The sequence below is a fragment of the Sceloporus occidentalis genome, unplaced genomic scaffold (genome assembly GCF_023333645.1).
Source record: "Sceloporus occidentalis isolate IW3139 unplaced genomic scaffold, rSceOcc1.0.p SCAF_18, whole genome shotgun sequence".
Classification (NCBI taxonomy): domain Eukaryota; kingdom Metazoa; phylum Chordata; class Lepidosauria; order Squamata; family Phrynosomatidae; genus Sceloporus; species Sceloporus occidentalis.
In genome coordinates, this window is record NW_028316998.1 from 9,988,096 (window position 1) to 9,994,095 (window position 6,000).

The following is a 6,000-nucleotide window of genomic DNA, read 5'->3' on the forward strand; positions in this document are numbered from 1 at the left end:
AAGATGGCACAGGCAGGGTGTATATGGGACAAAGATGGCACAGGCTGGACTGTTTGGGGACAAAGTTGACTTGTGCTGGGCTATTTGGGGACAAAGATGGCAAATCTTATGTGTGTGTAATTTGGGTGCTGGTCAGGTTCTATGTGGGCAGTGTGGACGCCAGGGCTGGCTTTGGGGTGTGCAACCTGTGATCTATGTCTGTAATTTAGGGGGTTTTAAATATACCTTTTAATGCCGTCTTTTCATGTGAATTCCAATTGATCTATACCTGCAAAGCTGAGTTTTTGTGTTATTCTGTAGATCCATATATTTATGTATACCTGCAAATACAGGGTTAATATGTCTTATTCAGTTAATTAATACCTGCAATGCTGTTTCCATGTATTTATTTGATCTATACCTGCGATGCTACGTTTCAATATATTATTATTGTATACCTGCAAATACAGGATTTGTATGTCTGATTCTGTTGATTTGATATATACCTTCAGTGCTGAGATCACAAGTGAATTTCAATTGATCTGGGTTTGTGTGTTGATCTATACCTGCTATCGGCAGCAGGGTCTAATATTTATATATATTTATATATATATTTATATATATATCGGCAGCAGGGACTAATATTTATATATATATGGGCAGCAGGGGCTAATAAATGGGTTTTAGATATTTGGACAGGGGCGCAATTTCAGTGCTTGCCATAGGCGCTTTTTTCGGTGGATACGCCTCTGCCTGTACAAGAGGACCGAACACTTTCAGAGAGATCTTGGCCAGCTTTTCTAGACTCCACATGTAGTAACATTCGCTATCTTGTTTCAGTATCATCTAAGTTCTCTACTCTGCCTCATAAAGCATCTTAAACTTTGATGTCCTCCATCACTGCCTTCCAATATTATTCATGCTTGCATCCTTCCTTTTTCCTTCCTTCCTTTTTGTTATGTGCTGCAATTATAGGAAGGAGACAGACATTGTTTGCTGAATATATATATATATATATATATTTTTTTTTTCTTTCTTTTATTTAATCAAAGATATACACACAAACAGTCTTCTCATCTCCCACTTGAGCTGCAATCGCAATGACCTACATCAGCTGGGCTTGTAATTAGATTATTGTAGTTTGTATTGAGTTGCAATTGACGTTAATGAGAAATTAGCTTGACTTAAAGCGGAACTGTCACCTACATAGCTTTTAACATAATTGTCATAAATCTGAGTAACTAATTACTTTCTTATGCTGAGATGTCTTTTTTCCCCACACCACCATTAAAATGTCTGCTTGAACCATTTATCGGTCACAAAGGGGATGAATACTCATGGAACGCCTGAGTTGAGATGACTACTCCAATGTTATACGCATAAGGTGCAATTCCCATGCATGTAGTTATTGGTTATTTTATAAACAGCATTGTATAGCTTAATTAATCTGAAATGTACAAAGTAGAAATTGAGTGCCCATCGATCCTCTTAAAGTACTTAATGTATATGTTATTAAATGTATTAATTCCTGTGTTCCCACATGGCTCTTCAATTACCTTAAACATTTCATTATAATCTGATTGTATGAATAGTTTTATATGTAATAATGCATTACTTTATGGACTGATGACAGTATGTAAGTATTGTGTTTCCAGATCCAGTCAGTGTACTGTAATACCCGAGACACATTATTATACTACGGGTGTTAAGATATCCAATGCCCACTTATTCCCCTTAACTCATTCATTGCACATTAAAAGGCTAAGGAAACTAGCTTTAATTTAAAAAAAACAAAAAAAAAACCCAATAATAATAGCAGCGCATATATCAAAAGCACTCATAGTAAATACTAATTATATGTAATGTCTTATTTCAGTCAATGCAGCAGAAAAGTAAAAAAAAAAAAAGCCAATTAAAGAATCAGCAATGACAGCGGGAGTTGCATCTACCTTCTAGATCACTCTCTGCAGTGCTGCATAAACACTCTGATTGCTTAATTGATTTAATTACACTTACTAACTGTTCTTACTGTTCTGCGGTTGCATAGCTTTTCTACATGGGACTTCTTGCTAATTGCTGCCTGCTAGGATGGGTTTTCCAAGAATCCTGATTTGCTGTGTTAAGACATCTCAATATTTTTATTTTAATAGAGACATTCCAGCCATTATATGTAGATTAATGCATATTTTATCTTATCATTTTATATACACTTATATTTTATATACACTTTCCCCTTTAGCTCACTTTCTACTATTTTCCAAGCAGGAGATGTGTTTGGTCAAACACATTTTCTGAATGTGAGTTATTCATGACCAGTCAGCTCCAGAGCTGGCTCGTTGAAAGTTGCAGGTATGGGGTCTGTATGCATGTGTAGAAACTGCTCCCATTATTTTCAACAGGGGTTCTTTGATTCTACTGAGCAAGAATTGTTGCTTCGTCCTAAGGGTTTTGCTTTTTTTATTTTTTTAAATTATATATACTACAATAATCAAGTATTTTAATATGCATTCTGTTTGATGAGGCTGGGTGGGACATTATACCGTTACAGTCGGTCCCATGGTACCTCAAGTCCCGGAGCAATTTTGCCATTTTTGCGGTATATCGGTTCAGCGATTATTCTCCTTTCCTGTGAATAGTGTACCCATGTAAACTATATATTGTTTTTTTCAAGGTGACATAGAGCTTTCTTTTGATACCATAGTTAGATGATTAGCTGAAAATTTAGGATGAGAAATTTAGTAAAAACTAGCGAAAATTTGAAAAGAAAACTAAATTTTTTATATATTTTCCCTCTGAATCCTCACAAAATTAGGTAAAGTGATGGAAAATCCCCTCCATGTTTATCAATTCAGGTGTCCTGATTTCAGAAATACCTAATTCATATAGATTTTCTATACTTTCCCAACATTTATAGGGAACATACTATAAGGTGTACATTATTCGTAGTATTTTTATGCTTATGGCTTAACGGGTTTGTGAACGGGGGCAGGAGGGTTATACTTTTTAGATGTTGTGTTAGGGCGATGGGATCTAAGGGTTTTTTTCTTTTTTATTATCTTTTTGATATTTTTTTTTCTATTTTTTTATGTTATTTTTTGTATTTTTTTATACTCTGTTCTGTTAGGGATATTAATGAGACAAAATAGGTAAAACCAATATTTTATCACACACGCAAAATAACGACGCTACCAAAGATTGTAGAACCACATCCACAATGTTAATTTAAGGAGATACCCTATATTTTATCTCCGATCCTAAATCCTTTCAGATCGCCGAAAATTATAATTCAAATTAGATATATATCACCACGATAGTCAATCAAGAAAATATTATTTATTGTAATCACAATTTATAAAATATCTATAGGAGTCACACAGTGCATGATATAAAACACGAAATTCTTAAAACATGTCAAATTGAATCAGTTCCAATTACAATATATTATCGATATTATCAATATGAATTACTACTTTATGAGTCTAACACACACAATTAATTTCCATCCCACTCAGCAACCAAAAATGATAATCAGGGCGGTAATAAAAGATCACTAACTCTATTATATTAGTTCAACTAATATGACAGATTAAAATAATTTAATAATGTATTTAGTGAAATTCCTAATAGATGCAAATAATGTCAAACTTCATCTACAGGTAAAAATACCTTTTCATTATTGTCATTATCACGGGTTATAAGCTGCAGTCTCACAAGCCGTCATATACAATAATGCAATATATTATTTATTTCCCAGAAACAGGGAATTCTATATGAAGAAGACAAAATTTATCTCTATTCAGCATAATAAAACAATTATATTTACCACCACTTGTTGCTGTTGTCCTACTGGTCCTTGTAGAAGTTAATCCAGGTTCAGTGGCAAGAAATTAAGTGGAAAGAAATATACTTTCTAAAAGTTATATAGGTTGGGGGCGGAGTTAGCGCTCGAAGAAGATGGCCGCTTAAGCCTCTAGCTCCGCTCACCGTCCGACTTTTCCGCTTCATTCTGCGCCTTTCCCTTCCGATGGGGAAAACTACTCGTGTGGGGAGCACCCCACGATCTTCGGGGACGCGAGACAGACCGTCTAATCCCTCCGTGCGGTCTTATTTCCAGGGTCCGCCCGACCAAGACTCCAGGGACTCGGAGCCCAAGATGGCGCCGTCTCCCGCCAGCCAGCAGAGTGAGTGCTCGGAAGAGGGCTCTCGCGATCGTGAATCCAGCCCTCCGCTGGCGGCTGGATCCTCCTGGCGAGAGGCTCTGAAGGCGCTTCCCACGAAAGCGGACTTAGTGGCCGTGATTGATTCCTCGCTGGACCAGGCCCTGCGGGGCGTGCGGGCCGACCTCGTGGTCATTAAACATGACCTGAAGCAACTGGGTGACCGCGTGCTTTCACTGGAGGAGTCCTACGCGACCACTTGTGACCGGATTGACTCACACTCTACCACTCTCCATGCACACACAGACACCATCCACCAGCTCCGGCGACAGCTAGAGGACCTTGACAACCGGGGGAGGCGAAACAATCTCCGTATCCGGGGCTTACCTGAGTCGGTCCCTCCTGAGCAAATTCGCATGGTGCTGCAGCAGGTGTTCAACACTCTTCTCGGCTTGCCGGAGGATGCACCGATCCAGTTTGATAGGGCTCACCGTGCCCTGCGGCCGAGGGGTTCTCCATCTTCTCCCCCACGGGACGTGGTATGCTGTTTTCATGAATACTCGGTCAAGGAGGCGGTGTTGAAGGCTTGTCGTACCGCCGGCGCTGTGGAATATGACCGGGAAAAGCTTTCCATCTACCAGGATCTTTCACCGCTCACTCTCCAAAAGCGTAGAGCATTGCGGCCGCTCACAGCGGCGCTTCGAGAGGCTGGTGTGCCCTACCAGTGGGGCTTTCCGTTTATGCTGATCGCCAGACGGAATGGTGCTACTTTTACCTTGCGTCACCCGGGTGAGCTGAAATTCTTCTTGGAGGATCTGCGTCTTCCAGTGGTGGAGGTTCCCGATTGGGATGAGGTTCCCACGTCTTTGCCACCTTTGTCGGACCCGGCTGCCTCCTGGACTGTGCACTCCAACCGCCGGAAGAGGTCCCGCCGCAACCCTGCGACTCCGGAGGATACCGGCTGAGCCTGTTTTCTTCGTGATGCCCTGATGGCTTTGCCCTCACTGTGGGACTCTTCGGGGCGTGAGTGTTTCTGCCCTTTTCCCGCTGAACTTTGCAATCCTCCGGGTGTCATCGTATCTTCACGGTCTGGACTTTCGCACTCGTTCGGGTATTTTGTTTATCGGCCCTTTTTTTATGTTTTTCCGCTGTTTTTCGATCCGTTTCGGTTTTTCGGCGTTCGTTTTAAGTTTTGCACCACACCACACATTTACCACACATTTACTCGTGCTATTAGCGGTTCCCCCGCTGCATATCGCCTATACTGGGCGTTAGTTGTCGCTTTTGTTACATGTGACACGTTTATGGATCCGTCATACTGACAGCCTTGTTCGCCTGTCCTTGGCGGCAGGCTTGCGGTGCCCCCTTATTTTGGGGGTCCCCCCACTTATTCTGTCTCTGTGCTGTTTCCCCGGTCTGTCTCTCCCCCGTGTTCCCCTCTCCTTTCGCTCATTTTTATTGCTCTTGCCCTGAATGCCCTTTTTTCTCTCCGTGTGTGTGTCTCCTCTTCCCCGTACGGCGCCTTACGCACCTCTCCTGCGGGGTTGCGAGGGATTGCTTTCCCCGCTCCCTGATCCCCTGTGTTTGGCGTGGGTTTCCCCCCATATTTTCTGCCCTTTCGGACGGTGGGGCGGTAGCGGAGGTTCTTTCCTCCTCCTTTCTCGCTCTCTCCTACTCCCCCTGTCTTCTCCCTTTCTCTGTTTGCTTTTCCTTCTTCTCCGCTTTGGTGGGCCTTCCCCCCCCCCCGAGCTCTCCTGTCCTCCTGTGGACAGTGATTTCGGGACTCTCTGTAATCCCTCCGCTCATTAGTCGTCGACACTCGTGTCGTAATGGTAGGTGCTTCCAAGACCTACTTCCTCTTCAC